Raw genomic sequence first — 22,423 nt, 5'->3', positions numbered from 1 at the left:
TTCTTTGTACAGTCAAGTGAGCCCAAGCTTCAATTTTTTTATTTCCTGCTAAGAACACTCTTCTGAGAGGCTCACCCTCCGAGTTTGCTGGAGGCTCCTGAGTGTATGGGCTCTTGAAGGCTGGCCTGAGAGGATGAGAATGAGAGACAAGAGCCAACTTTGTGCCATCCTTTTTCCTGACAGCTTCATCAGAGTTGGCACTGGAAGGACCTTGGTCTCCAGTGAAACAGAATAGGGAATTCTGGTGGGTCAGTGGCAGTTGTGTGGAGGGGCAGTGAGGTGAGTTTTTGAGATTCACACTCCTCCATATTTGGGGTAGGTTAGGAGATTTCCCCCTTCCTACCGAAGTAGTATAAGCCCCCCTATAACCTCTGCCAAGAGAAACCACCCTAGCACTAACATGTGAGCTCAGGCTTGAGGGGTGAGGAAAGGAAAAGGTGACAGATAGAACCCCATAGCAAAGGTTTGTGGGAAGAGAGGGAGTGCTGAGAAGCACTGAGGTATGGAAGGCCACTGGCCGTGGGAAGCTGGGGACCAGAGAAGGCTTTATAATACCAGCAGTTAGGAAGCATATGGTGGGTACCCTAAGGGTCAGAGCCAGAAAAAGAGAGTAGAGGCTTTGGTGCATTTGACTGGTTGTCTGCACGCAGAGTCGCTTCCAGATTTTTGAGTGGAGGTGTTTTAAGTGGTGAGGCCTTACACAGCATGAGCAGATGTCAGCTTTTCTTAATCTTTCTTCTCCAGCACCAACAGTTTCTTTTCCTTTATCACCCAGTGAGCTTGTGATCCTGTCTGAAAAGAATTTGTTCCGGGCAAGCGGTATATCAACACTTATCCTGTATTTCTCAGGGAAACCAAGTCACTAGAACATAACTCATTTATCCCAGGGTGGTGACTGTAGAATTAGCGTAGACGCTGTCTAACCCAGAGCCAGTGAATAATCTCACACTAAACCAAAGTGTGTTTCAGAGAGTGTGGTCCTTCAAGGACATTCATACCACTAGTCAGTCGACTTCCTGTCCCTTCGAACACTGGTTTAGACAACGCTTGAAGAACTGGGTCATTGCTACATGGCCTTTCATGGTCAAGTCTTCATGGAGATACAGGCTTTTGAATTGCCTCAGACTCCTCCACACTCCTGTGAGGTCTTCTGCAGCTCCGTTGATGTACAGTCACCACAAAGGATGAGTGATTCGAACTTTAATCAGAATGCCACCGCTTTATAGATGAACCCAGCACTGTTTTCCTCCAGCCCACAACCTGATTCATATTGCCAGCGTATATAAATGAATAACCTATAGTTTCCTATTAAATCAGGCACTGAACCAGAGCTTTTGACCTTTCTTTTTTTTTTTTTTAGACTAACTAAGGTACAGATGCCCAGAACTGATTAAATAAAGAGTTTATTAAAACGTTGGCTGGAGAGATGGCTCAGTGTTTTAAGATCCCTCGCTGCTCTTGCAGAGGACCTGAGTTAGATTCTCGGCCCTCAGGTGGTGGCTCCCAACTGCCTGTAACTCCAATTCCAGGGAATCTGACACCATCTTCTGGCCTCAAGGCATCGGGCTTGCTCACGCTGTACAGACATACGTGCAGGCAGAACACCCATATACACAAAATAAATAGAATTTTTAAAAAATTGAGAAAGGAAAGAAAGATGGGTGACAGGATTTTTGTTTCTTAAAAGTTGGGTGGTTGCTCCTGTCAGGAGCTCTTCATTCCCTCATCCCTCATCATCAAAAACCCTTGGGTCTTCTCTCTGCTGATATTTCGCCTACAGGTCTGGCTTTGCTTTTACTGTGTCTCAGATTAGGCACTGAGACATTCAAACCCACTTGCTTCTTCTACCTCTAGCCCTTTTCTCCTGTTCCCCCCTCTCCAACCTGTGAGTGGCTTTCTACAAATTCTTACTTGCATTTCATTAAAGAAGAATCAACAGAGAAATACTGTAGTTTAAATAAAATCCAATTTCACCAAGCTGAAAGGGACTTCAAAATTATTCTGCTACGTTCTAGCAGAATATGAACTTCTTGCCAGGAGAAACGAAATAAGTGTCTTCAGAATTCAGAAAGCATTTCGTGTCCCTGGTGAGTCTGTTAAATCCTCTGAGGGCAAGTCTCCATTGGTGAACCCCGTACCCCCCCCCCCCCAAAAAAAAAACCCTGACTAACAAGCTTTCTTTGAAATGATCTGCTTTTGCTTAGTATCAGAAAATGGCTTTATAGACACACTTTTCCTTAAGATGATAGGTAGAGCCTCTGACGAGCAGAATATGATTTATTATACCTTCATGTGTACTGGGGATCATACTTGTTAGGAGCCCAGGAAGAGAATTACCGGAAAGGTCCACAGTAATTTGTTTTGAGTAAAGTAACGTTTACAGCAAACCATTTTCTATTTGTGTTCTGTTTGTTTTTGCTTTACATAACAGCTTTGTGGTCTCTGAACAGAGATGTTTACTGAATACGCCGAACGCTTTTACCTACTTAAAGATGGATAGCAACAGACGTTCCTGTAGGCGGGAAAATCAGAAAGAAAAAAAGTGAACTCACATCAAGATCATTGATGACAAGGGCCTGGGGCCTGTGGAGGGAGCCCTCTAAGAGGACATTTGAACAGCTGGTCTTCACCTGCAAGATGCTCTGTTGACATCTCAGGTTGCCGCCCTGCGATTGGCGGCTGGGCTGGAAGGGTGGGTCCAGGGCTAGACTTGGATGCTTCCACAATCACAGTATGGAAATTTCCACTCTTTAGGAAGCGAAAAGAAAAGAAGGAAGGGTCTCTCAGTCTACTCTTAACCGCCGCTTCCCTTGGATTCCAACCTGAAGAGAGACAGGCGGGTGAGTGAAAATGTAGTATATGTTCTCTTAAAAATGTGTCAGCGTGGAAACAGGGAAACTGTGTGGGCTTCTGTGTGTGTGCGCTCGAGTGGGAACAGACGCACGTGGGCAGAAAGCTCTCCGACCTTTCTAGGGTCTGAATTTGTTCTAGGGAACTGCAAACTAATGGGTTATTTTAGGCTAAAGACTAGGGACTAAAGTAAACCAGGACAGACGAAGGGAAGCCCTTGACCGCACGGTAGATCGCCGTTCCGGCATGGCTGTAGGTTGGGCTCGGTTTTGCCCAGGCTGTTGGTTCCTCGGCCCCGGGATTTCTATCTGGGACCACCTTGCCACCAAAGAGGGTCGGACCCTTTCAGGGGGATCTCCGCACGGCTTCGGATCGCGCATGCAAGGTTTTACCCGAGTCGAGTCGCTGGAAACTGTGCTCGTGCGGGGTTGGGGGTGGGGAGTGACGGACGCGGGTACAGGGTTTAAAATAGACTTGAAGTCTCTTGGTAGTTAGCTGTCCCAACGGTGCTCCCAGGGTGTGGGGCTCGAGGTTGGAGTCGCTGGACAGACAGCAGGCACCAAAACGGGGCATCAGTGTGAGGTCGAGGGCACCAGTGGGAGGGAAGAGACCGTGAAGCCAGCGCAGGAGCACGGAAGGAGGAGGAAGGTGGGAGGGGATGGGGAGAAGACGCGGAAACTTTTTCGGGCCGTGAGCGCGGGAACCGGCGGCAGTCTCGGTCTCGGGACCAACCGTCCGACCAAGGTGGCTCTTCATCTGTGTGGGGATCAGGCCGAGGGGTCGTGGGGACCTTCAGAGAGGGAGAGGCAGAGAAAACGCCCTTTCCACGCGCCCCAGAATGCGATGCTTCTAGGCTGCTTGACCCAGTTGAAGGAAGCGGGGCGTGATCCAGTTGAAGGAAGGGGGGCGAACTGACCCACAGGGATCAGGGATGTGCGGTCGGTCGGTCGGTCGGTCTAGGTGATTGCCCGAGCGACTGGAGGGATTCGAGGCTCGGAGAGTCGCCTGCATTTCTTAACCTGTAAATGGGCACAGTGATAGAGTCTATCTGATGAGCTAAGTAGTGGTAGGACCACCCATGTAGGGTAGTAAGACTCCCTACATTTTCAGAGTACCTAAATACTTAATGGAGTGGTTCTCAACCCGTGGGTCGCGACTATCCAGGGGTTTTGCTTTTTGTTTGTTTTGTTCTGATTTTTCGAGACAGGGTTTCTCTGTGTGGCTTCGCGCCTTTCCTGGAACTCACTTGGTAGCCCAGGCTGGCCTCAAACTCACAGAGATCCGCCTGGCTCTGCCTCCCAAGTGCTGGGATTAAAGGTGTGCGCCACCACCGCCCGGCTTAAATAATTTTTCTTTTTATCACTTGATTATCTTACTTTTTTTTTTTTTTTGAGACAGGGTTTCTCTGTGTAACAGCTCTAGCTGTCCTGAATCCCACTTTGTAGACCAGGCTGGCCTCAAACTCACAGAGATCGGCTTGCCTCTGCTTCCTGAGTGCTGGGATTAAAGGCGGGCGCCACCACGAAAGATTTATTATGCATACAGTGCTCTGCCTGCATGTTTACCTGCAGGCCAGAAAAGGACGCAAGATCTCATTATAGGTGGTTGTGAGCCATCTTGTGGTTGCTGGGAATTGAACTCAGGACCTCTAGAAGAGCAGCCGGTGCTCCAGCCATCTCTCCAGCCCGTTTGTTTTCTTAAATCTGCCTCCCCGTCACTTTACACAAGACCAAGCAATTCTTATTGCTCAGAAATATTTGTTGAATAATGGAAGAGTCTAGCGGAGGATAAGAAGACGGTTGTGTTCTACAGCAGAATTTGCTTTATTCAGAGGGGATGGGGAGCCGGGCATGGCTCACGCCTTTAATTCCATCACTCAGGAGGCAGAGGCAGGCAGATCTCTGTGAGTTCGAGCACTTCATAGAATTTGGCTTTGGAAAGGGTTAGGAAGGGTCAGAAGACTAGGTGAAACATTTTTCTTTTTTCTTTTCTTTCTTTTTTCTTCTTCTTCTTTTTTTTTTTTTGGTTTTTTTGAGACAGGGTTTCTCTGTGTAGCCGTGGCTGTCCTGGAACTCACTCTGTAGACCAGGCTGGCCTCGAACTCAGAGATCCAAGTGCTGGGATTAAAGACGTGTGACACCACCACGCAGCAAGACTAGTGGGAGTGGTCCAGGTAAAGAATCAGAAGAGGTGAGGAGGGGCCTGATGGCAGACAGCCCAGGCTGAGCAGGAGACAGGAGCCAACAAGAGACAGGAGTGCAGATGGCTGTGTGGAGGGAGGAGGGCTGAGGGAGGCCCTCTGTGATCCCTCTCTGAAGTGTCTATTGGCTCTGTCCTCTCTTGAATTTTGAAAGTACTGGCCTGTATTCACAGAAAACAAATAGCTGAATGTGGAGATTAGTAAGATACTATATGGGCTTCACAGTACAGCCCGCTCCGGCAGCAAGATGAACCTTTGGAGAGCTCTGTGGGAAGCCCAGTTGGTTTTTCTGGTTGTCTGAGGGGTCCGTTTTAGCATAGACACGCTGGCACACAAAAAGATGTCTAAACAAATGCTACTTTCTATGTTTATATGGAGAACTGGAGGGTGTTTTCTGTCCTGATTTTAGATTTTAGTGGTTTTATGGTTTACTTCAGTGAGCTATACCCAAGTCACGGCGTAGAAATATTGTTTAAAATATAGTGAAGTAGGGAATGGATGTCATCCTACTTCCGCAGATATTCATGGCAGGTAAGCTCCTGGCTTTTCAAAATACATTTTGAAAATTAGCTTCTGATATCAATCCTAAAGGACCTTTGGTTTTCAGTTTTGCTTTTTCTCTGTGGGTTCAGGGATCATCTTGCCTCTCTGCCATACCCACACTGGTAAGCTCTTTGCGTGGGAGGTTGGAAGGTGGGAATTCAGAGTTAGTGAAGCATACAGATACCCCAGGATGTTTCTTTTACTGGATTAGACATCACACTTTAGCCTTAAATCTTTGAGCAGGGATTCTTCGTCTGTGATGCAGGATAGTGGCGTGTGTCTCAGCGGATTATAAGGAGTGAACAATTTATTCATTGTGGAACGCTTATGCTGACTTCTGGCACCACCCTAAGCACTCAGTGTGAGATGGCTCTTATTTAGAGAATCCATTGTTTTTAATTACCTGTAACATTATTTGCGATGTTTAAACGCTGAGTGTTTGTGTTTGGTGGATCTGTGTATCTGTACTGGCACGTGGGTGGATGTGCATGTATGTTATGGAGGCCAGAGGTCTTTATTCTTTGAGACTGTATCTCTCAGTGAACCAGATCTCTCTCACTGGTTTGCTACCCTGGCTGGCCAAGAGATCTGAGCCTCTGCCTGTATCCTCTTGCCTCCCAGTGCTGCCGTTAGGGGCACGGGTGGCCGTGCCCAGCTTTTACGTCAGTGCTGGAGATCCGATCTCAGGACCCCGTGTTTGCACGACAGTCACCTTACCCACTGATCCCTCTCTCTAGCCGGCCCCTTCAATGTTTGTGCGTTGTGTGTGTACCTGTGTGTTTGCTTTTGATAGGATGTTTTCCTCTGTGTTTTGTGATTTTTTTTTTTTCTCCCTGGGGAAATAGGAAAAAATGTCTCTTCACCTTAGATCAGGACCAGTGATGGATCAAAGCAGTGATTTCACCCCAGCCTCGCTTCGGGAAACAGCGAGTTTCCTGGGACGATTCATTGATGAGAGGGTACTTACAGGAATGTGCATGAATGAAAGACAGCGGCCTACTGCAAAGCCCACCTTAGCATGTGTGAGGACTCCTGAAAGCTGGCTGGCTGGCTGGAGCTCCCTGCCTAGTTTGTGGGCAGCTCTCCTGAAGAGTCTCCTCCCAGCAAATGCGTACTGCGAGTCCTAATCTTGGGCAGGAGTTTGTGAATCTTGTAACTTTCCGAGCTCCCTCAGCCATCCAGGTTTTCTTAGGTTCTGGAGACTTGTAAGTCTGCCCCTTACCTCCTAGAGAGAACATTTCAGTTGTGAGGGGAAAGCTACGCAAAATACGGCCACAACTAAAATGAAGGGAATAAAGGAAAAAATAATAATAAAAAAAAACAAAAAACGAATAACTCCCCTGACGGACAGTCCAGCCTAGAGAGTGATGCCATTTCCTGAAGGATCCTGTTAGGTGGCCCTTCCTGCTCTTGATCAGTCAAGCACACATCTGTCATTCAATCTCCAACCCCTCAGTTTTCTCTCATTCTAGGCTCTTGCTGACTGCTGTTCCCCACTGGCCTTCACATTCCAGACACTTGGCCCATGTTTGTGGAAGGAATGAAGAAAGGGAAAACCTGCTTCTTTTTTTTCCAACAGTATTTGTTCTTCAGATAAGCACTTTGGTGTTTAACTCTTGAAGGTCCAGGCATTGCTGACAGGCAGCGTATGAGTTTATCTGCTATAACACATAGAGCCAATTGCTGCATATGGCTAGGGCGAGGCCTGTCCTTGAGGAGTCCCCGTCTAAGCTGTGTCGCTTGGGTGTTCTGGGATCCGTCTGGTGGCTCTTCTGCTTTATGCTAGAATGATTTGGGGCGAGTTAGCCCGACTTCTTCACTGTTTATCTGTGAAACCAGAGAACATACCTGGCTTCCTGCCTCCAAGGACCTGTGGGAAGTAAACAAATTTGCAAAGCACTTGGAGTCCTGCACGGGGGCCTAGTAATGCTGGAGCTGTTGAAGCTGAAAAAGCTCTCGTTTTTTTTCCTGTTCCACGTGACAGTAGTGAACGGCTCATAGATTATAGGGACGCTGCGCTTGAGTCTAGCAAACACGGGGCTAGCTCTCTGCAGGCGGCCGTGGGGCGACCCGGACTGACCTAGACTTCCTTGGGCTAAGCCATTGAGAGTCTTGGTGCTCCACCTTACCTTCCTCCTGAACCCTCCACTTGCGGGGCTAGCCTGCTGTTTGTCCGGCCCTTTTTACTTTGCGTCATTCGCTCCTTTTACGCGGCCTGTTCCTCGGGACAAGGACTTTGTTCTTTGTTTTGGCATAATCTTATAACACCGGGCACACTCCGGGTGCTATAAAATGTTGAAGAAGAAAAGGGAAAAACGCAATTCACCCGGAGGCAGCTTTGGCCCACAGCTGTTTACAGGGCTGCTCCTCGAGCTCCCCCTGCAACCTCTGAGATGTCTCCGAGCCCAGCATGAGCCGCGGGGTGGCGCGGGCAGGACCAGAGTCTCTGGCTGGGATACTGCGTGTGACAGGTTCGCCAGCTGCTTTCGCTATGACTGGAGAGAGGGGCCAGCCTGGGGGGAGGGGCACTGAACTTGGCAGGGCAGTGCCGGAAAGACCTGCAGAGGGGTGTGAGGGAGGCGTTCACTGGACACAGAGGCTGGAGACTCCTGCTCTAGCGGGTGTACCCGGGCTTGGGTCTTGTTTGTCCACATGGGAGAGACCTGTTGCACCCAGGCAGGGCCTCCCTAAAAGCTCTATGACCAGACTGACCTTTGTCCCTCGGTAATCTCACCTAGGGGTTGGAGTTTCAGCTGGGCTTTGTGGTTACTGCAAAAGCATCCAGTTGACATAGTATTAACTGGACTAGAACTGCTTTGTTCTGGTCCGGGAAACATTGACTCTGCTCTGGCTATCTAAGGAACTTTGTTGTAACAGTACACTTTAGAAACACGTTGGATACTTTATTGGCACGAGTTGCTTTGCTATCATTTAATTATTCTTTCTGTAGAAAGCAAACGGGACGGGGAGGGGAGGGCTGGATATCTTCCTCCTACTTCCCTCAGAATCGTTCTCCCCTCCCTTCTTCCTGCTCTCTCCCACCGTGTGCTGAAGATTGACAGCAGGGCCTTGTGTATGCTAGGTTTAACACTGGATCACAGAACAGCATCTCCAGGTCCCGGGTTTCTTTAGTAGCTACATCGGACATACTTGAACACAGCATCAAAGCCAGGAACTTGACATTGGTAGGATGGGAGTGGTCTCTGTGTCATTTCATCACACATAGATGTGTGTAACTGTAACCAGTCAAGATACAGAGCTTGCATGGCCATAAAGATGTGGCCTGTGCTGCCTCTTTATTGGAAAGTCCATCCCACACTGCCCCCCAAACCCCTGAGAACTAGGTATTTTCTCTTGTTTACTGTGTCATGTAAATGGAATCATCCTGTATGTTCTTCTTGAGATTAATTTAATCTGCTGTATATACTGCTCTTAAGATCCATTCCAATTGCTAAATAAACCAGTAATTTTGTTTTTTTCATTGCTAAACAATATTCCAGGTCCTTTACAATGGTGCCACATTAGACACAAACAAACGAACTTGTGGACTTTCTTGTGCAGCAGCTCATCAGTGGAAGCTGCAGAGGTCAAGGGAGAGAGATCATTTTCTAACAGCCAGCACCCACCGGACGGCTGTACACCCCCAGTGGGGAAGGGGGAGCTACCCGGTACTGCCCCCAAAGAGTCTGGATTTACACCTCTGAGTTTTTAGAGCTCCACATCTGGACTCCAAACTGTTGTCAAGTCACAGACTAAAACACCAAGTCTGGAGTCTTACCCAACTTGCCTCCGTGTGACGGCGCTTCCCCAGCCAGAGAACTCTGTCATGATAGTTTCTGTCACCAGTTAAATGCTCCTCAGTTTACACCTTGTGGGAGGAGGTAGGGTGGTAGAGTGCTACCACCTAAATATGGCAGACTGTCACCGCCCAAGTCACATGTAAGTCCTTTTATCAGCAAATCTGCCTTTTCTTTACCCTTCCAAGTCTTACCCAGTTTTTGCCTTATTTTTATGTTTTATTTAAAGTAAACCTTAGGTACTGGTCATTTTTCACTGCTCTTCTGGATCATAACTGCTGAGGTGTGTGTGTGTGTATCTATGTGTGTGTGTGTGTATGGTCAGGAGGCCCTCAACCTGTGGCAGGGTAGTTACCTCAGTCCCATAATCTTGCTGCAAGGAGCACCTGTGGTAAGTGGGGCGGGGGGGGGGGGGGGGGGCTGAACAAAAGACCCACTGAATTTCAATTTTCCCATTTCTTGTGTTCAGCGATTAACTTAATTGACTAATGATGACAACCAGCCATTAGGACGACATGATAAGAAATGCAAATATATTGACCACAGTCCTAACATGGAAGGCTTTGTTTTTTCTGGAGCATGATGGGAAGGATGGTTGGTTTTTCTTTTAAAGCATTTTATTTAAAGAAAAGAAACAGAGTTTTCCAAAGTAACCCTGAAACTTCACGGTTACTACATCAGTGTGGACAAAAATCAAGCATAGGCCAAATGCAACCACCCCATTTTAGGCAAAGTAGACCCTTGCTGTCTTAGCAATAATGGGGTCAATCTTCTGATTCCTTTTCTCCTGCTGGGACCCCCACTTTCTTCCTGATGGGAGCAGGGACCCAAACATCACAGTGCATGGTCTTTGGGTACCTCCTTTGTGTTGGATGCTGGATAGTTGGTCAACTTTCTGTCCAAGTGTCAAAATTACCTAAGATGATAAGCTTACACAAAGGACTCATTTTTGCCTCACAGTTCTGGAGGTTTTAAAGAATGATCTCTTTTCCCTATTGCCTTGGGACTGTGCTGAGGTAGAGCAGCATGGTGTGGACACATGTGGTAAAGATACTCGGCCCAAAGAAGCCAGGGAGGAAAGAGGCCTAAAGAAGCTGAGGGCGCAACGTCCCTGCTGAGGGCTCCTACCAGATCCACCTTCTAAAGGTTCTACTGCCTTGAAATAGTCCCAGCATGCTTCAACAAGGCCATCAGCACCTGGAGTCAAAGTGTTCTCCCCACTCAAGCCTGAGTGCTGAGACCTAAACAAACCGTCTTTGGATCTGTAGCTCAGAGCACGGAAGGGTTATTATCAGTGTCGCCGGTAAGAGCACTAATAAACACACCTTCAGTAATCTCTCTTGGTTGAGTGACTGGAAATCTCTGTCAACACCTATGTCAGGTCAAACTCTAGTTATGGAGTGGGGTCCATGTGGAGACATACGAATTTCACAATGCCGTTATCGCTGTTGTTAGTGTGTGCTCCTGTCCTCTCCACCACGTAGGTCTTAGGGGTTGAGTTCAGGTGGCCAGGCTTGTGCAGCAGTCTCCTTACCTACTTAGCTAGCTCTCTGGTCCTCGTGATCATATAAATAGGAAAATCCTAACGACTAACCACACACAAAAAAAAGTGTTACAAAATAATTTCCATCAAGTTACAGGCTAAGAAGTCAGCATATGAACACCAGCTGTTAACTACACGACATATGTAATACCCAAAAAGAGGGTCCCAACAGCAGCAGCAGCAGCAACAAATCACCCTTAAGACAGCACTTGAGTATTTAGGCATAAAGTTAGGCAGGAAGGTCAAAGGTCTTGCACATAGAAAACTATAAAACATCGACGACAAAAATACATAAAGACAACAAATAAATGGAAACATATCCTGGTTTCATGGATGGAACCTTAATGTTACCAAAATGTTCATAAGACCCAAAGTGATAGAGTCCACCCTGGTCCTCTCAAATTCCCACTCACTGCAAAACAAAAAACCCCAACAAAAAGGAAAACCCAAACAGAATGGAAGAAAAAACAATCCCAAAATTCATATGGTATCACAAAAGACTCAAAATAGCCTGAGTGACCTTCAGAAAGAACAAAATTAGAGATACCATACTTCTTGATTTCAAAATGTTTTAAAAGTGTAAGTAATTAAGACTCTCCAGTGCTGGTCATGCGGATAGCCACGTAGATCAACAGACCAGAACAGAGATCCCAGGGTTAAATCCAGGCAACATGGTGGATTGATGTTCAGTATGATTGATAATGAGACACACTGGAAAAAAAGATTGCCTCTTCAGTAAATAGTGTTGGGGAAAGTTGGTAACTACATAGTAAACAATAAAATTGTATTCCCATCTCATAACACACACACACACACACACACACACACACACACACACACACACACACACACACTCAAAATGGCTTAAAAACATGACCGTATGGTATGAAACTATAATCTTAGAAGAAAACATGGGTTAAAGGTTCTTTGACATTGGCCTTGGCCTTCAGATTGACATCACAGAAGCATAGGGAGGAAAAAATGGGGGAAAAAATAAACCAGGACTGCAGTATCCTAAGAAGCGCCTCTGCACAGCAAAGAGAATGGGAGAATAGGGCAACGCAGAATGGGAGAAAATGTTTGCAAACTGCATAATTCATACATGTCAGTATCCAGACTGCATGAAAGAAATAATCCAACTGAAGATGGGCCAAAGACTTGAGCAGACAGTTCTTGAAGGGAGGCATGTATCAGGCCAGCAGCTCCATGAAGATGCTGGCCTGCCTACTCATCAAGAAAACACAGAAGCATGGTGAAGTTTTGCCTCACGCCACTCAGAACAGCTGATTCAGGAGAACCCAGAAGATGGCAAGTACTGGCAGGGATATGAAGAAAGGGAGACTTGGCCATTGTTGCTGATGATATGAAAGTTAGGGAGGGCTCCCCCCATGTTAAAAATCGGCCTGCTTAGCAGCCCCACTTCTTGGTATTTATTCCAAAGAATTGAAATCATGTTCTCCGACAGGTAGCTGTAGCACAGGATCTGCCACCCCACCCCCACCCCTGACAGTTTATTTGATGATGGAACTTAGTGATTTAATGTCTTATAGCGTTATCCACATTTTTTTTTTTTTTTTTTTTGGTTTTTCGAGACAGGGTTTCTCTGTATAGCTTTGCGCCTTTCCTGGAACTTACTTGGTAGCCCAGGCTGGCCTTGAACTCACAGAGATCCGCCTGACTCTGCCTCCTGAGTGCTGGGATTAAAGGCGTGCGCCACCACTGCCCGGCATTATCCACATTTTGAAGAAAAGGAAGAATTTGCCTTTCTTTAGCTTGTTGCCTGGAGGACCATTCATCCTAGAGTTCTCATTTTGCCCATCGTTGTTCCTACATTAAGTGTGGGATTCTCTTGACAGTTCTCCCCCAGGATGCAGCTGACCGGGAGTGCACTTTGAATCTGGTTTCAAAATGTTCAACAGAGGTGTTTGTTGAATTTTCCCAAAGATTGCAAAACATAACCAGTAAATGCAAGGTGTTGTTTGGGCTTAAGACTTGTGCCGTGTGGCCATGTTTTAAAAGCACTTTTATAATTGATAGGTACTGAAACATTTATCCTGAAAATAGAGACTGTATAATAACAGGAAGGGAGTGACACTTTAGATGGTGTAAGATTGGCCATGGCTAATTGTACCATGGTAGAGCCTATGTAAAAGTGCAGTATTTTATACTATCTACTTGTACACAAATTTGAAAATTTTCACACTAAAAGAGTAAAGCTGAGTTACACTACATTATCCAAATTAACGAGGCATTTTGGGAACCTATAGTTTTGCCAAGGATCGTTTAAAAAAGAAAAAAAAAAAAAAACATGCCTTAGGAGCAATGAACTTGCTTTCTCACGCTGCAAGCATGTTTTGCCTGAAAGCAAGTCAGATTTCAACTTTGAAATAAGCATATAAATATACCAGGATGGAAAAGTGGCTTGGAATGGGTAAGACTATGGCTCACACACAGGTGGTTGCAGACTGTACTTCAGTTGGGGTGCTTTTGGATAAAGGTTTGGAGGCGTAACAGTTGCCCAGAGGTAAGGCTTCAGGTTGCTGAGGAGGGAGCAGTCTCCATTGAGGTAGGGTTGGCCATTTGTGTCCTGGGATGCCATTTTTCACATTCAAAATAAGAGATCTGCCTTGAGGGGCAAAGGAACAAAAACCTACTTATCCAGGCCTAGTAGGTTAACTAATAAAAGTTTCCAGAAGTTTCTTCATACTAAGCAACCAGCTTTGTCCTGTTCCTGGGCTCACATCTGGAGGGAGGATGTGCAAGCGCCAACAGCTTTAGTCTAGAAGATCTGGGTAGCACCAGGTGCTGGGGACGAAAGCTTAGTGGTGGAGCGCTTGCCTAGCTCATCAGAGGCCCTGGGTTCGACCTTATCATTAAAAGCAGAAGGACAATGACTAACAGGACCACACCCCAAAAGTGTCTCCCAGTGTGAACTAGCCATTGTCAGAGCTCTGGGTGAGAGAAACCAGAAACTTTTTAATCGAGCAAGAGATGGAAAAGTAAACTACTTGTGTTTATTATTGCCATATTGAAGTACGTTAAGAAACTAATGCTGTAATTCTGTCCCTAATCTTTCAGGAATTTGAGGCTCTAATTCCTCTGCACTGTAACTTCCTACAAAGTCACTCCAAAAATACTGAGAATGAAAAAGAAAAGTAACTCATCTGATAAGACTAATAAAAACCACGTGTGCATGTGCATACACACACACACATTTCAAAGTTCTAATTTCCATCTTTGTGAAATGTTTCATTTTGTAAATCATTAGATAAATAGTGAATGAGAATACATATAGTTTTTTGATTTCTTTATTCTTCACCAAAATAGACTGGAAAAACAAACAAACCCTGCAGCAGTAACATATACAGGCAGAGGTGAAGAGGTAAAGAGGTCAGATGTGGGAGTTGGTGGGCAGGCAGGGGTGGGGTGGGGTGGGCTGGGGTGGGCTGGGGTGGTGCTGGGCTGCCTGACCGACAATAATGCGGAAATGATTTTCCCATGATAAACTGGAAGAAATGTCCTCTACCCGTACTTGGAAATGTATGGGGTTTTTGTTTGCTTGTTTTTAAAATCTTTTCAAGTTTTACCTTTAGCAAATAACAGAAAACATTAGGCAAGATTAGACATTCTGTTTACATATACTGTTTTGTTTTGCCCTGAAGTGAGAGTCGCTAGCCCAAATCAGGGGACCACTCTGGCTGTGTTTTTCCGATCACCATCCAGATATACTTAACATTCAGATTCTGTTTGTTTAATCAAAATGACAAATAAAAGAAAGATTTTAAAATCATATGGTCTGATAGTAAAATATCTGCAGAATATCTAATTTACACAGATAAACTAAACTGAATTTGTACGTTTCTTTAAAAATATTCCTCTAGTCTTGGAAATGCACAGGTTTGAGTTGCTGTTGCTAAGGCAAGTTCATATATTTGTTTAAAAACCGGACCAGAGTAAACAGACAACAGCAGCCAGAGCCATTGGACAGCCGTGCAGGAAGCCCTCCCCTTACATATATGTATTTTTTTCAATCTATAAAAGGCTAACTATTCAAGATGTGAATCTGGCCAATGGCTGGGGGTTTTAAAGCTTCTCAGGGAAGCCGTTTGTCCCAAGGATCTGTTAGCATTCTAAGTGTCAGAAGTTGGGGAATGATTCATGAAATGTTGGCCTGAAGGCCTGGCGGGCGGTTCAACTCACCATCTGGATTTTGGCCAAGGACGTGGAATGAAGTGTTGGAACTGGAATTCAGTGATTTTCTGTGTAGTCAGTCACTCGAATCAAAAGGAACCTACTACTTAGGAGCAGGCTGGTTTTCTTTAAAATACTCTGTCAAGGCTTGACACTTTACATGGTCCTTACAGAGTCAAACTACATGGTCAACACTAACTGATACGCAGTTAGCTTTTACAACGCCTACCTCAGATTGCATTTTAATATTTTTACACAAATCATTTCATTACTATACACGCACAAGGGTGGAGAGAGAGTGGGCAATATTTTCAGTAGCCACTTACAGCCCTTTACTAGGTCATTTTTGCTCTCAAATCTACTTAATTCACTCATCAATATTTCATAGGTGATCATTCTCAAACAGCATTGGTGCATGTAACATATTTCTTTCATTAAAGGATCTTGTGTTTGTCCCACTGGGTCGACACCAAAAGTGGATGGGACCAAGAATGATGGCTCAGCAGCCTTAAAGCTCGACATGCGAGTGACATGGACTTGGGCATTTAGAAAATGTGTCTTCATTCATCTTTGGATCTTGAAGTTTTTGTCGGACTCAGCAAAAAGAACGATAACCCCAAGCTAGACCAAATATTCCCCACCCCCAAATCTGCCAGGACATGTGTGTGTTTAAACACTGCTAAGGACAGGTTCCTGGGTAGATTTGTACTGCGGTGCCATTCTGTTTCACGTGTTGGTTAATATTAAACAAACGCACATTGCAGCCCATGTCTTGTTACAAGGTTGTTTTCTGAGGTTCCGTGGGTCAGGGCCAAAACCTGTCCTTTTCCAAGCTTTCCGACAGCGCCAATCAATAGCTGAACAAGTGAAGTAATTAAGAGTCCACTGAGTAGCGTAGAACTTCCAAAGCAAGAGGTGTCACAACTTAGCACCCACTTAATCCTATAATCAAATTTACAATCATCTCTTAATTCATATAAACAAACAATAAAATACCTTGTTTAGTTAGAACGTAAACCTGCATAAGCTTGTTAGATCCAGGTAGAAAGAGAAAACTGAGGTTCCAGAATATTTACAGGGTTTTGTTTACTTCAGAAATGCCTTTTGTTGTTGTTGGGTTTTTGGTGGTTTGTTGTAGCTTGATTTTTTTTTTTTTTAACGAAGTCTTGCTGTGTAGCCCAGGCTGACCTCACACTTACTATTTCTGCCTCGTCTAACCTTGGGATTATAGATGTGTAGCATTATGCTCCAACTAACAAAGCCCTATTAAGCATGTGTGTAGGGCATTAGCAATGGGGACAGTTCTTTAAATGCACATACAAATACACAATTTTCCCCACTCACCAGATGCCCATCTGAACACTCTACAGATGTTAACCTGGTTAATCCTCATAACGGAAGTGTGAGGTAGGCATTATTGTTTCCTTTTGTAGGAGAGAAAACTGAGGCCTGGGAAAAAGGCAAAGAGTACATCCTGCTTGGTCTGTGTATTACTTGTATGTACTGACTGTCTGATATTGGATAACCAATTGACGTACTTTTTCCCGAGGAAAGCTATTTCTTTCTCCTGATCTCAGCATCCTTAGTTGCTTGTGGCTCTTTGTGTAGGGTCGAGGCACTGCGGGCTTCCCCAGCCACATTAGCATGTCCTTGTTCAGCTCGTGTTTAGGCAGTCATGTCGGTGAGACTTTATGGGTGTAGCCTGACATTCCTAGGAGACACAGTCTCACGGCAAACTCCCAGATCCTCTGGCTCTTACAATTTTGCAACCTACCTCCTTTCCAAAATGATCCCTGGGCCTTGGGTTCAAGAATTGTATTGTAGATGTATCAGCTGGGGTAGGTAGGGCTCCACAACTCTGCATTTTCCTGGGTTGTGGTTTTCTGGAATTGTCTCTGGCCATTGCAAAGAGGAGTTTCCTTGGTTAGCGGTGAGGAATACACTAATCTTTGGGCATAAGGACACAGATTTAGAATGTACTTAGGGAATATACTGGTTTAGTAAAGTAGGTTCTCCTCCAAGATCCAGGACCTCACTCGCTCTGGGTAGTTGGCTGGGTTTCCGGTATGATCTCCCTCTTGCTGAGTGGGTCTTGAGTCTAATTAGAGAGCTGCTGGTTACCCCCAAGATATGTGTACCACCGCTGTACCCTGAGGGTTACTGTGCCATGCTGGTGGTGGTGGTTCACAGGCATCATAGCTGGGCAGGACTGTTGACTGCCTCCCTCCTTTGGAAGCTTGCATGGTTCCTTCTGGCACCGTGAGAGCTAGTCCTCAGGAAGGAGACATTCCGCTCAGGGGCCTCTGGGCCCTGTGTCAGAAGTGCAGGGTGTCTTCAGCAATAAGGACTTGCCTTCTGCCTCTGAGGGCAACCGGGGCAATAGCAACAGTCTGTAATGTTTTGGGGTCTCTTGGACAACACTGACCAGCAACTTAGAGGAGGGGGCTTCTCATGCCTGGTGTTGGGGTTTTGATTAGATAGTCTATGACTCTTGGTGAGAGCATTGTCAGCCCAGATGAGAGAATTTCATTTAAACTGTGTATGTATATTTATACACAGAATTATGTATATTGTAAGTATTTTAGGTAGGTCGTTAATAGCGTGATTCCTTAAAACTGTTTCAGACTTGCTGTTAGTTTATTCTCCTTCTGGATTTATCTACCTCCCTCTTCCCTATTAGAGCTTCCCGTCATCCCCATCTCCCCCATCGGATCACGTGGAACCTCTGATGCTCTCGATCCCACCCCAGCCTTGCACATCATTTTATACGTGGGGAGATGAAGGCACCGAGAGACTCCTTACACGCTGATAGCACAGCTAATAATTGATGGGTAATTAGAACAAATTTCTTCTGAGTCAAATCCAGTTCAGTGCTTCACACCAGCGTGAGCGAGCACTAGAACGGAAGAGCTCTGCTTGGCCGTTCTGCTCCTCGGTGTGTCCGACACCGTCTCCACTGGATTAAAAGTTTTAAACAGAGAGATTCAAACAAAAGCAGGGAACTTCCTGGAAAAAGAGTTAATGGTGAAAGCTGTGAGGGACCCTCCAAGAAAATGCTATTAGCTTTTGAAGAGAAATATATAAGCCAGGCTAGGTGGGTCTACATGAACAACATCTTTTTTTTTTTCTTTTTTTGAGACAGGGTCTCTGTAGTGGTATTTGCTCTGCCCATGACCTAGGGCTATATGGCCCAAAGGAGGTGGTGCTTCCTGTCCTTGTATCTCCCCCCCCCACTGCCCCCGGAGCTGAGGACCAAACCCAGGGCCTAGCTCTACCACTGAGCTAAATCCCCAACCCCCGATGAACATCTTCTGTACAGGTGAAAATCAAATGATCCATCTGACAAAATCATAAGTCAGCATCCCATTCATTACCAGTCTCCCTATCTGGCATCCTATAAAAGAGAATCAGAGAGAACCATATCGGAAGGCAGGCATGCTTGCTGAGTAAGACGTTACAGTTACTGAGTACTTTATTTGTATGATTTACTCAAGCATCACCATTTAGATGAATTTCAAAGTGATTAAGATAAATAAATGGAATTATAGATTCTTATTTAAAGGTAAGTTCAACTACCTAGGAAAGAACAGTTTCCTGTAGTTAGAAACCAATTCCTATTTTAAAAACGAAACTCATTAGGAAAGAAAACAACAAAAACAAAAACCAGCCTGACTCCCGAGCACTTATTATTAGTTCCTGATCAACACACAGGGAGCTTCTGTTAAGATCAAAGTGGTGGGTGGGTGCTCAGCAGAAACTAGATGTGGGTTTGTGAATGTTGGTTCTTCCCTGGGCCAGCTGAGTGTGCGCAGTAATCCCCTGCAACGTCCACTTGTGGACTGAAGCATTCTGGGTGGGTTTAAGGTGGATGCCTAATCTACGATGTTCAGTAATAGATGCAATGCAGTAAACACATCTTTAGCTTAAAGTGGGTTTCTCAGGGCATACTATGTCTCACCTCAAGGGGCATCTCTGCCATACAAACCCACGGAAATCTCGATGGTCCAGACATAGAGCAGAGACCCTGTAGTGAGTAGCCATTCCAGCTTTGATCTGGAAGTTCCAACCCCCATTGAGGCTTCGGTAAGTGTCACACCTACAAGGCAGGGCCGAGAGAGGACCCTGAAGACCCGAGATCCGGATGTGCCGGCTGTCTTGGTTCCTGGACCCTGGACGCTGGAGGTAGACCAAGCAGAGTTCTCCAGAGAACACCGCCGGATTGCACTACATCTTTCCCAGACCCTGTTACCTATCCCTTCATTTGTGAGTTACCCCACAAAATAAACCTCCCTTTTAACTACGTGGAGTTGCCTTAATAATTTCACCAATAAGACCCAAGCCAGCACAGGCTTGCTTTCCCAGGAGAGACTTGAGCCGCAGGCAGGTAAGGCAGACTCATGCTGTGCTGGTGATGTTCATAGTCCACGATCACTTGCTTCAGTACAGCCAGCAGCAGTTTCTTGGCATATCTGAATTCTTGAGCTCTGGGTGGTACAGGCGGGTTAGATTTTTTATGTACTGATTTGAGTTGAATAAAAACACTAAGTCCTGGTGTTCAAAGCCCTGTGTGATCCCTCCAGTGACCTCTCCATCTGCGTTTCTGCAGACACTCCTGGCAGCCAGTAGCACCTCTTGCCTCCTTAGAAAGTGAATGCTGGTTTTCTGCTTGCAACCTGCTCTCCATGCAATTTCTCCTGACAACCTTTGTTGATTCCTTGAGTTTCATCCCATCTGCCATCTCTTCTAGAATGTTCATTCTGTCCCTTTCAAGTTAAGCTGGGTGTCATACTTCTTCCCCTCCAATGGGTAGTTCCATACCGTGTTACATCATCATGACCTATTTCAGCAACAGATTCTCTTAAGAGAACAGATCTTGAGGACAGAGACTGGGTCTTTTGGTTTTGTTCAGTATTAGTTACTGAATGAGTAAATGGAGACGAATAACTCCTTATTCCGCACCACAGAAACTGATTATTGTGCAGTATCACTAAAAAGGTTATCTCCGTTTTTTGGACAGTATTTTGAGGCCTGCTGGAGTATCACTTGCAGACAAGAAATCTAGCCTTTCAGAAAAAAGTTGAAGGTGTATAATTTGATCTAGACCTGAATTTGCTCCAAGACGCTGACTGGTTGGTCTTTGTCAGCTAGAGTCATCTGGATAGGAGGAACCTCACCTGAGGAATTGCCTCCATCAGACTGGCTGGTAGACACATCTGTGATGCATTTTCTTATTGGGTGATTAATATGGAAGGGTCTAATCCAATGTCTGTGGTGCCACCTCTGGGCAGGTGGTCCTAGGTTGTATAAAAAAAGTAGACTGGACAAGCCATGGGAGCAAGCTGGTAAACAGCACTCCTCCGTGGTCTCTGCTTCAGTTCCTACCTGCAGGTTCCTGCCTGCAGGTTCCTGCCCTGGCTTCCTCAGCGATGGGCTGGGAGCTCTAAGTTGAAACCCATTCCTCTACCAGGTTGTTTTTAGTCACTTGTTTATCACAGCCACAGAAGTAACAAGACAGATGTTTATTCAGAAGTAAATATTTTTTGAAAAGAAAGTTTGATAACTCAGTACCTAAAATATTCTCATTAAAAATAGAGGTTTCATGGCTGATGCTTGGGAGTAATCAGCAGTTTTTGAAAAAAAAAAATCTAAGAGAGGGAACTCTTTGGTTTGGATTATTTTTGTTTCTAATTACCTTTATTGTTTTCTAAAAACAAAAGAAACCCATATTTTCTAAAGGTTGATCAAAGATATAGATGAGACAAAATGAATATTAATCCACCTTTCCATATACTAGAAATAACCACTTGATATACATAATTTCAGCCATTTTCTTCTTTGTATACATTTTTGTTACATTTATAAGTTTTTTTAAAAAAAGAATTTATGATGATGATGATGTGTGTGTATGTATGTATATATGTATGTATGTACACACAGATGTGTTTGGGTGCCGGAGGAGGCATGAAGATGGCATTGGATCCCCCAGAGCTGGACTTAAAGTTGGTTGTGAGCCATTCAGTGTGAATCAGCTGGGAACCAAACTCGAGTCCTCTGGAGGAACAGCAAGTGCTTCTTAACCACCGTGCCGTATCTCCAACCCCCGCATTTTGTACATTTTAAAATAATGTTAGGGATATAGCATGGGATCATTCGATTTTTATTCTTGCGTTCTATCAGTTATAATGTCCCCCTTTTCTGAACATGCACTCTGAACGGTTGCTGACATATGCTTCATCCTGTGGCGCTCACCAGTCTTCCTACAGGTTCAGTATTCACTTCAGCCTTTCACAGGGGGCTCTGATCTTAGGGAGCTACTGCATTTTAATGTATGGCAGGAGCCATCGGTTAGAATTGTCATTGTATGTCTTACTGCAGCCTTATAAGTAAGTTCTAAAGACAGGTTTGGATGGACAGCTTGAGCCAATGCCTTTAATAAAAACTTACATTCATTCAACATTTATGCAGTGCCAACTCTAGCCAGGCATAGTCTATTATTAATCAAAGTAAACAAGGCAGGCTGTTTATAGCTAATTTAAATTGGCTGTCTAGACAGACTTAAACCCATCCTCACACCTAAATATACCATCTGTCTGGGGGACTCCCATCTGCTGCTATCCCACTGAACAGGTCAAGACATTTTCTTGAAGACTAGTTCTATTGATTTTACACCCAGCCCTCCAGGGTTATAATTCTTAACTAAAGTAACCCATAAAACACAAAAAGCTGAGTTATGTTGCCCGCCTGGACACCCCAACTCCCTGAGAAGACAACTGTATGTCAGTTGGTAGCCCTGTGCAGAGGGCCCTGAGTCCAGTGTGACCACACCCTGGAGTTGCTTGGAACCCCGCAGGGGAAATGATCTTTGTATCAGAAACCTGTGCTTCCTCCATTGAAGAGACTCACTTCAAGAAATCCTTCCCAGTTCACTGATAAGGAGTTGAATAAACATCAAGAGCCCTATGTCTGCTCCCCCTCCCCGCCCCCCCCCCGCCCCCAGGTTCCTTTGAACGGTGCCGTCTAGTGGGCATGTGTGTTAGTTTTCCGTTGCTATGAGTAAGTACCTGAGAAAATCAACTTCAAGTATAAAACGTTCCTTCTGTCTCATGGTTTGAGATGTTTCTGTCTGTGGTCCTTGGCTCTGCGGCAGAGCATCTTTCAGGGGACCGTTTTGCAAAGAGAAGTGATTCACCCCACAGTGAGAGTCAGAGAAAAGAGGCTGTAGGCAAGACGCGCCTTCATAGTCCCCGTGACCCACTTCCTCCACTTAGGCCCCAACTTCAACAGTTTCTGCTACCTCCA

General features: G+C 45.3%; 1 protein-coding gene across 1 annotated transcript in view; it reads left to right on the top strand.

Moving 5' to 3' along the window:
• Window positions 1–2,702: 2,702 nt before the first annotated feature.
• Window positions 2,703–22,423, top strand: part of Slc38a4 (solute carrier family 38 member 4) — a 66,758-nt gene continuing 47,037 nt past the window's right edge. Inside the window, exon 1 of the mRNA XM_052747500.1 lies at window positions 2,703–2,840. The gene's annotated coding sequence lies outside the window, so the exon portion shown is untranslated. The remainder of the gene's footprint in view (window positions 2,841–22,423) is intronic.

The sequence above is a fragment of the Peromyscus californicus genome, unplaced genomic scaffold (genome assembly GCF_007827085.1).
Source record: "Peromyscus californicus insignis strain IS unplaced genomic scaffold, ASM782708v3 Scaffold_20__1_contigs__length_68692818, whole genome shotgun sequence".
In the NCBI taxonomy this organism is placed as follows: domain Eukaryota; kingdom Metazoa; phylum Chordata; class Mammalia; order Rodentia; family Cricetidae; genus Peromyscus; species Peromyscus californicus.
Note: the sequence above shows the minus strand (reverse complement) of the source record. Positions and strands in the feature narration are given on the sequence as shown.